Raw genomic sequence first — 9,808 nt, 5'->3', positions numbered from 1 at the left:
AAAAAAAAAAAAAAAAAAAAAAAAAAAAAAAAAAAAAATCATCTGACCCTATAGGTGTAAGTTTGTGAATAGTTAAAAGAACAGCCTTAGCGCCTGTTTCATTTTTTATTTGGCATTCTTGCAACTCTGTCACTGAACATCTTCAGTTTGTTTTGCATATCATCAACTGTATGAGATGAAGATTTTTTTTTTATCCTTTATTAACTATATAATCAAAGTCTCAGGCCCTGCGTGATTCCCCAAAATTTGTGGTTTTCAGATCAGCAGCGCCCTAGTTCAAGAAGAAAATTGCTTTCAGCCAGTATTATTCAAAGAGTCTTGTTTCCATTTTATCTTTTATTTAACACTGATGTGTCATCTAGGGGCCCGTTCACAAGGACTCCAATTATTTGATAGGCAGCAGCCAGTGACATTTTCTCTCGTTTTCTCATCTGATAGGCACAAGTTAAAATTATTTTATTAAAAAATTAGGCACCTGCTTAGAGGTTGGGGAAGTTTACATGAGGGCCACAAAGATTTCACTGTGAAGCAAATTCTTAAAAAAAGAAAAGATCTGTCTGAAATGAAGAATTCTGCACAATTACCTGAAGGGAGCCCATAGCCAAGGCTTAAACCACCTAACTTTCATCTCTCTCTTGATCCCTTGATGACTGACAGACTGATAGCAACCTAATATACCTAGTGTTTGAACAAAGGCCCTCAGTTACTTCTTGGCAAAAGTACAAATAAGCCACTGGCTTTTCTTTTGTCTTGAATTTTCCTCAGTCAACTTCGTTTAGGCACTGGTTATAAAAGCCAATCCAAAAGTTGTTTTTAAAAGTTACTAGATGATTGTCCTTTAAGAATGGATAATCTTTCATAAAATGTTGAAGCATGCCTCTGCTTTTTGGCACACCCCTAACCAGGTCTACACCTTGATGATGATGACATTTTTAAGCCAGATGTGGGCCGAACACTCAGTTTATAGGAATCATTTATTCCCTGCCATAACCCTATGAAGTAGGCCTTATCATTCCCACCTTAGAGAAAGTAAACAGGCACTATCATTCCTATCTTATAAGAAATTGAGGTGTGAGATGTTAAGTAACTTGCACAAACTTATATATATAGTAGTTAGTAAATCCAGAGTTAGAATCCAGAAAGTTAAAACTACAAAAGCTATGCTCATGAACACTTCGCCTCACTGCATTTTATACTTATCCTCATCTACTTATCTAACCATCTATTTATGTTTTTGTGAAATACATGATCATGGTGAAAATATCAATAACATTAAAAAATAAAATATTTGTTTATTTTCCCTCAGTCAAAGAGAGAAGATTATCTTGACTATCACTTAAAGCCTCATTTATTCTCTTCCAGAATTCACATTTTCTTTTCTCATTCATTCACTTTTGTCATTTAATATCCTACTTTTAATTTAACATTATACATGAGCCTTTTATGTCATTAAACATAATATTCTTTAAAATCTGATCTTAATGGTAACACAATATTCTATTAAATAGCCATATTTGACATATATTTTATGTTGAGAAATAAGATCTTTTCCTTCTGGGAAGTACACATTACTTATTCTCTTTCCTTTCCCACAGAGTCCAGGTGTGAGCACATAACTCAGGCCTGGTCAATCAAAATGCCATGTATTTTAACCACTTTTCCTTTTTTTTTTTTTTTTTTTTTTGAGATTGGCATGTAACTCAAAGTGTTTTAATATGAACTCTCAAAAATATTTACTAGATCTGTTGGAAAGATGCTCTTTTTGTTAATGTTCCTAAGTTGACAAGTCTAGAGTTTCCAGTGAGTGGCTCTCTGAGAATGGAGCTATCACTGCAGAGAGCTGGTTAAAGTCCTAAGAGCTAAGTTCCGCATTGTGTTGCCGGATAGCTAGATTGAGCCTTACCTGATGTTAGCTTTAATCCTGAATTTTAACTTTTTTGTATAAACAGCAAGTGCCAAGATCATGAAGTAGGAGCCTGCTTTCATGCCTGAAGAATAGAGAGAGGCCAGTGTGGTGTGTGAGGCAAGGAGAATGGCAAGAGATAAGCACAGAGAGAGCACAGGACCAGGGTCAATCACACAGTGTCTTCTACTCTCTGATTCTGTGGATTTGATTGCGTTAGATACTTTATATAAATGAAATGATTATCTGTCCTATATCTGTCTTATTTCATTTAGCATAATGTCCTCAAGGTTCATCCATATTGGTACATATTGTAAAATTTTATTCATTTTTAAGGCTGGATAGATAATGTCACCAATCATTAGAGAAATGCAAATCAAAGCCATCATGAAATCCCTCATCATTTATCTTTGAATTCGTGATTTGTAAGTGAAGTCCAACGGGATATTGGAGCATATACTTGGGTCTAGGAACCTCAGTTTATATGTGATTTGCCTCTCTCAGCTTCTCTGCCTCCTTGCGAGATATTCTCAGCCATCACTAACCCACCACCACCCAAGAACTGGTGCCTCTGTTGCCCTGCCTGCTGTGGGGTCCTGGGTGCAGCTATAGGGAAGGTGGAAGTCAGGCACATGCCCTGTGTAGTGAATCTCGGTGAATCTGAGCACATGGAAGGGTCTGCACTTGCCTATGACTATCCCTATGCCCAAGAGAGGTGATATTCAACGGCAAATAAATTCAATGGCTTTATGAAGGGTTAAAAGGGATTCCTAGGATTAGAAAAAGAGAAATCTTTTTCCCGCTTTGTGAATAAAGGGCCTCACAAATTTCGTGACCAGCCCTATATAAAAAGTTCATTTCAATAGTTTAAGGAATCAGTGCATAGTTAGGATATAAAAAGGGCCAGACTAAGCTGTTCTCTTATGTAAAGGAGGATTTTGAAGGGAGACTAGAATTGATGTATACTTTTTAGTGTTTCTTTGTTGGAGGAGGATGGATTAATCTGAGCATTTTTGAATGTCAGTGGGCAGGAATCAGTGGAGAGGGAGGTGATAAGAGGGAAGTAATGAATCATGGAACAAAGCACTGGGGAGACTAGAGAAGATAGAAGGGTCTCATCATATCAGAATCCTTCAAGCAGAATCGTGAGCACATTTAACACTGAAATAAGTAACCAATGAATAGATTGGCTGAACATCTCTCATCCAAGTGCTAGGCATTCCCTGTGGAGGGCCTGACTGACTACAACCAGGAAACAAGAGGAGAAAAGCCCCATCGTCAGAAAATGGATGTTAAAGTTTGAAAAAGAAAGTAAAGATAGGTGGTACCTCTGAAGACTAAGAGAGCGTGAACACAAGAGCTTATGACATGTGGCCTGAATATATTCAGTCATTTGAAAGGCAAGGTCATCATAAGAGAAAATAAGCAAAGGAAGTGAACAGGGATGTAAAGAGAGAAGACATCATTTAGAGAGATGATTATGAGCATTTCCAACCAATGGAAAGTTTCCATATGAGGTCATATGGCATGCGTTTGTAGTAGGCCAGTACTTTGCTCATAGCAGACATTTAGCAAATGTTTGTTGAACAAATCCTGGATAGGATTGGCCTCATTGTGGATCCCCATCAACACAGTTTTATGTGACTGCACAAGACTAAAGATGACTGATGTGAGCAGAGTCTCAGGGCTGCCAAATAGCATGGCCGAAAATCGCAGGCCTCTGCCCATTTCTTCCGCCTCCAAGCCTGTGATTCCTATCTTACGATCTCCTTGCCAGATACTGAATACCACTCACTATTTCTCAAAAGCACTTCTCACCCCTCTTCCTTTGCACATGCTATTTCTTCTGCAGGTAATTCCTTCATAGCTTGAAGAGCTCCAATTGGGCTCAAAGTCCAAATCCAGCTTCTGTGAAGCCTTCTCTTATCGTCTCTTGCATAGTCACGCTGCCACAATATCTTGCACATAACCCCATAATTAGAACTTATACATTATGTTTTAATTAAAGCTTATATTTCTTCTTCCCACTACAGTAAGAATTCCTTAAGAGTGGAAATGTGTTATTGTAGCCCTACTATATAATACCAGTCTTAAACAAAGTGCTCAATAATCGTTTGTGGACTGATTGACTACTTGACTAAGTGAATGACTGGCCAACTAATCATTAATAAGGAGTATGATGAAACTCAAAAGATAAAATATTACAGAGGAACTAGAGTGACACAGGGGCAGCAGTCGACATTTGCTATTTATTACCACTCAGTATCCATTTCTCCCTTCTCTTACTGCTGGAAATATTTTTTTAATATTAATAGTATCTACCTTTTCCCATGGCCTCTATGTATTTCCAAGGCCATCACAAACTTTCTTGGCTATGAAAGAGAAAGACTGCCGTCCAACCAGTCACTGGCAGCCATCCTGTAGAGAAATCCTGGGACAGTAGAGCCAATCAATGCAGAGAAGGATTCGTCTACATTGGTAGGGTAGCCAGACAGATCCTCTCTGAAGCTAGTATTTCCTCTGAACTTTGTAAATCACATGCACCAATTCTTAATTGCTGAAAGTATTTGGTATTGAGTCTTCTATTATCTAGAGCCCCCAAATCCTAGTTGAATCAGAATCATGCAGGTCATCTCCACTGGGTTTGAAGTCGGGGAGAGTCTTGGCTCTGTGGATTAGGGACAAGTAACACATTTGATGAGGTGGAAATAAGTCCAGTGAGCAATAGAATGCCATGACAATGACTGCAATCGTCTTTTGATCCTTCTGCAGCAGGACCCTCAATATTCAACAGCTTGGTATAAGACTTACGCTTGTGTTGATAAGGGTCTTTTAGTCATGACCTTATGGTTCTCTAACCGAATACACTGGCACATTCAGAGTCCGTTGTCTTTCTGTTTCATATATTATTCTCACTTAAAAAATGTCTGACAGAACCTTGGCCAGTGTGTGTGTGTGTGTGTGTGTGTTTAGCATTGACCCATGGCAATGAACAGAGATACATTATGCATTTCCCATGCATAATTTCAGAATACCTGTGCCTTCCAAAAATAAACCATCCTATGGCTCTTGGTAGTGTTTAAATAAATCAAACTGACTCACACAGCTTCCAAACCTTCAGCTGAGCTCCTCTGTTTGGACACAGAATACAGTGCATGCACCCCTGGCTGGTTCTTTGTTGCTGAGTCCAGGCTCCATGTAAAAACAGTTTGTCTGTTTTTACCATGTCATATATCATAGGCTGCCACCCTCTTGTCTGAGCTCTGTTCACCTTGTCTCCTGCTCATGCTGAAACAGTGCCAAGGGTGGGTCATGGCTGTCTCCCTTCAGTGCCTTCCACTTTACTACTGACTCCCCCAACCGACTCGTCCTCTCTCTGCATTTCCCTGAAGCTTCCTGGAATCTCTCTCACCAAGGAAATCAAGAAGCACAGGCTTAAGGGTATTATTTATGACATTTCAGAAGGGAGAAAAGAGCTGCAAAAACATTTGCAGCTCTTTTTGCCTGCCCCTCAAGAGAGAACACTGGTGGAACCTTTGAAACAGTACATACACTTGAAATGTTCATGTGTTCAAAGGCTCTCTGGCTAGTCACAGAAGCATGCTCCTTGGAACAGCTTGCTTAGAGGAAGGTTCAACTATCTCCTCAGGCAAGTCCTGAGTAATTCCCTACTTTAAGAGCAGTAAACCCTTCTTCTTCTCCTCCCTCAACAGAGAATTTCTTCCTGGATGTAATAACCTTTGGCCCAGACTGGAGCATAACATGATTCCCTTCTGAAAGGGTCCTTGGAAGTCTCTTTGCTACGGGGAATGCCTAATAGCCCTGTGCAGCATGATTGACAGCTATTTTGCCATCAAACTTAATACCATTTGTCTAAAACAGGTACTGTTTTCTTTTTCTGGTGAAGAAAATTGGCATATCCAATGTTGGCAGCTTTTAAAAATTTTAATGTGAAGGGAAAATTAAGAAGAGTATTAAAAGGAACTCTGATATCCATCCTCCCCAAATGTTATTGTAGTAGCTCTCACCCTTCCAAACACTGTCACATATCCATTATGCTGTCATGGATCAGTGTACAATTGACAGGGAATAAGACTGAGACAGTCCATCAATCTAATGTCACACTGTGTAATAAAAGTCTACAGAAACCCTGTAAATGCTACTTACGCTGCCAGATACAGCTCCAAAGTGCCTATTGGTATAAAATGTTCTAAACGGCTATAAATAGGTAATATGGCCTAAGGAAAATCTGACTCTTTAGTGGTATTGAAAAGAGAAAATAGCAGAAATTACAGATTATTACCAATGGAAATAAGGCCAGAGGGCACTCGCATGAGGAGATGGGTCTAGGGAGATAAATGAAAAGGAGATAACCCTATGTCAAACAATCTTTCCTATTCACTATTTATAATGGTCTATATGCTTAAGGCCTTTTTGAGTACATGGGAAAAATTGCAATCTTTACTGAAATTGCAAGAATTTAAAATCTTATCTGTCTAGTCCAAACTTCGCTTAGGGGAGCTTTGGTACTTGATGAAAAGGTGGCTCACAATTATGGTATTGTATTTACTAATTTCTTAAAAGGTAAAATTAATTTAATTACACAAAAGCATTAGAGTAGTCACTATTCTATAACCTTTTATGAATGACTTTTGAATCCTTTGAAAATGGAAATGCTGAGGCATTTGTTTATGTTCATTTTTCAGTCATTGTCAAACTTACGAGCATTTTCAAAATCTCATAAGAAACCATAGTTCTTATAAAACCATAATTTGACATTTGTGGGAATACCAGAAATGGTTCTGTTAACAAATGCGTGCTACCACTTTGAGTGCCCAGACAATGGCTGGAAGGAGTATTGACAATATAATGTCTATCAAGAGCATCAACTTCCGGTGCCGGTGACCAAAATACAAGATGTTACTTTATAACAAAAGAATGCAATCGGTATATTTGTTCCATGAATATACATACTTATATATTCATCACTGGATATAATTTAAATACATGCTTAATGATCTGTTTAGCCTAGAAATGTTATAAAAGACAGACTACATTTTGAAGTTAGGTAATGTATCAGCAGGGTTCTCCAGAGAAACAGAAACTAGATAGATAGATAGGTAGGTAGATAGATAGATAGATAGATAGATAGATAGATAGATAGACAGATAGATACAAGATATATAGAATATAGATATAATATATATAGTTTCTATATAACCATATATATATGTTTTTTTGTTTCATTTTATTTTTTAAGGAAATGGTTTGCATATATCTTTATGCGTGTGTCTGTTTTTAAAGGAATTCTTCACGTGATTGTGGAGGCTGGCAACTCCAACATCTGTAGAGCAGGCTGGACAGCTGGAAATTTGAGCAGGAATAATGCTGCAGTCCTGAGGCAGAATTTCTTTTCCAGGACACCTCAATGTTTGCTATTAAGGCTTTCAACTGATTGGATGAGGCCCATCAAACTGACTGATTGTAATCTCCTTTACTTAAAATTAACTGATAGTAACCATATCTACCAAATACAGTATTTTCTCCCTTATCTGTGGATTTGCTTCCCTCAGTGTCAGCTACCCACAGTTCAAAACTATAAAATGAAAAACTGCAGAAACAAATAATTCATAAGTTTTAAATTGTGCAACCTTCTGAGTAGCACCATAAAATTGAAATTGTCTCATTCAGTTCTACCTGGGATGGGAATCCTTCCTTTGTCCAGCATCTCCACACGCCCTACTCTCCCACCCCTTAGTCACTCAGTAGCCTTCTCAGTTATCAAATCTACTGTCATGGTACTGCAGTGCTTGTGTTCAAGTCACTCTTATTTTACTTAATAATGACCCCAGATTGCAAGGGTAGTGATACTGGAAATTCAGATAGGCCGAAGAAATTCTGTCAGGTGTTTCCTTGAGATGAAAAGGTCAAAGTTATTGACTCAATAAAAAAAAAAAAAAAAAAAAAAAAAAAAAANTTTGTGCTAGTTTTGATGTAGAACTTCAAATTGAAAACGTTATGGCCATGGTACATGGTAAGCACTAGCTAAGATGGAAAAGGCATTAGATTTGTGGCTGTGAGACAGGAAAAGAAACACATTCCAATTGACAGCAATTGGGTTCAGTACTATTCAGGGTTTCAGGCATCTCCTAGGGGTCTTGGAATGTATCCTCCACAGATAAAGAGGAAGTGTTGTACCTTCACAGCAATATTTAGATTTGTGTTTAACTAAATAACTAAGTAGTATGACCTTGCCAAGTTGAAACATGAAATTAACCATAACAAGTAATGAGAAGGATGCTAGTTTAAGTTGTAGTGTTACTGTAGCTATATTACCTTCCTCAACTAAGAACACATCTAGGAAGTCACCTCTAATTTCTGTTTGTATATCGGTTCTGAGAAGGGGTCTAAATGGTTCATTACTTAGCTATTTCTCAGTTTATCAAAGAAAGCTGACAATTTTGAACTGATGATTTCTTCAAAATTTTAAGTCTTGCTGTAAGTCACAAAATAAATTTTGTATGTTTTATATCTTTAAAAAAAAAGACACTTTTATGTACACTCAGTCGTATAGAATTAAGGCTCACCCTGACTGCCTTATTGTTTTTGTTTTTTTTTTTCAGCCCAGAGGTCTTTTATTTATTTATTTATTTTAACACCTATTACGCCATGAATTCATAGGGAATAGGTTCCAGCAGCTCAGGCTCCTTCCCACTGGTTCTCACCAAGTGTGCTTCTCCGGGTGGAGCACGCTGGCGATTCAGTTGAACCCAGGTACCTTTCTCTTTGGCTACTTTCTTTTTCTGATCATTTTCCTTCACACGTTTCAGGAAGCCATCTCGGCTCTCACAGTGCTTAATGTGCTCAATACGCACATTAATTCTCTTGGCAAGAATCTTGCCCTTAACTTGTTTGTTTACAATAATGCCAACAGCATGCTGGGCAACATTGTAGACTCTTCCAGTTTTCCCATGGTAACACTTGTGGGGCATTCCTTTTTGAACAGTACCCATTCCCTTGATGTCTACGATATCACCTTTCTTAGAGATTCGCATATACGTGGCCAAAGGAACAACTCCATGTTTTCTAAAAGGCCTAGAAAACATATATTGGGTGCCTCTCCTCTTTCCCTTTGTGTTCGTCATTTTGGCGAATTACTGGAAGATGGCGGTTCCAGCCGAAAAGGCGACTGCCTTATTTTTAACTTAATTATCTGCAAAGACTCTATTTCCAAATAAGGTCACATTTTGAGGTACTAGAGTTTAGCACTTCAACATATGGATTTTACAGGGCTACAGTTCAATTCATAAGGCATTTCAGAAGTCATATATTAATTCTAGATTTTAAATTAGATCACATAATGTCAACAGAGTGCAGATGCCCTTATTTTAGCTCTAGTTCTGCAGCATTTATTATCTTATATGCCAAATATCCTGACTATGCGCATTCTCAGTTGTTTTTTAAATTAAAATATAGCACATTTTGGGCTAAAATTTTTATCCATACTTTGGAACTTCTTCATTTAGTGCATTTATGAAGTGTGAGTGTGCGTGTGTGTCTGTGTGTGTGTGTTTGCATTTATAGCCTCAGTTCTCTCTTTTAGATTACTGCATGATTTCCCACTTGCCAACAGCTCTTCACATTATATGAATCTGAACTACTCACATTGTGAAATCCCTTTCATTCCTACAGCTTATAGAGTAATTGCCTGCCAGTATCTCTTTTCTTGTAATTCACTTTTAACCATAAAGGAAAGCCTTATTTTAATTCTCTTGAATGCCAAATCGTTCAGTACAGAAGGTATCATTTCAGTGTTCTGTATAATATCACTCAAGGCAAAAAATGGTCCATTCTGAACCTTGATTTAAGGGACTCTACTGCTTAGATCATCCAATCTTAAAAGAA

At 37.8% G+C, this 9,808-nt stretch overlaps 1 pseudogene; it reads right to left on the bottom strand.

Moving 5' to 3' along the window:
* Positions 1–8,512: 8,512 nt before the first annotated feature.
* LOC108535590 (60S ribosomal protein L21 pseudogene) lies at positions 8,513–9,071 on the bottom strand (annotated as a pseudogene).
* Between the last annotated feature and the right edge of the window lie 737 nt (positions 9,072–9,808).

Source organism: Rhinopithecus bieti, unplaced genomic scaffold (genome assembly GCF_001698545.2).
Source record: "Rhinopithecus bieti isolate Rb0 unplaced genomic scaffold, ASM169854v2 scaffold_13184, whole genome shotgun sequence".
In the NCBI taxonomy this organism is placed as follows: Eukaryota; Metazoa; Chordata; class Mammalia; order Primates; family Cercopithecidae; genus Rhinopithecus; species Rhinopithecus bieti.
The sequence above is the reverse complement of the archived record's forward strand: the minus strand, read 5'-3'. Positions and strand labels throughout refer to the sequence as shown.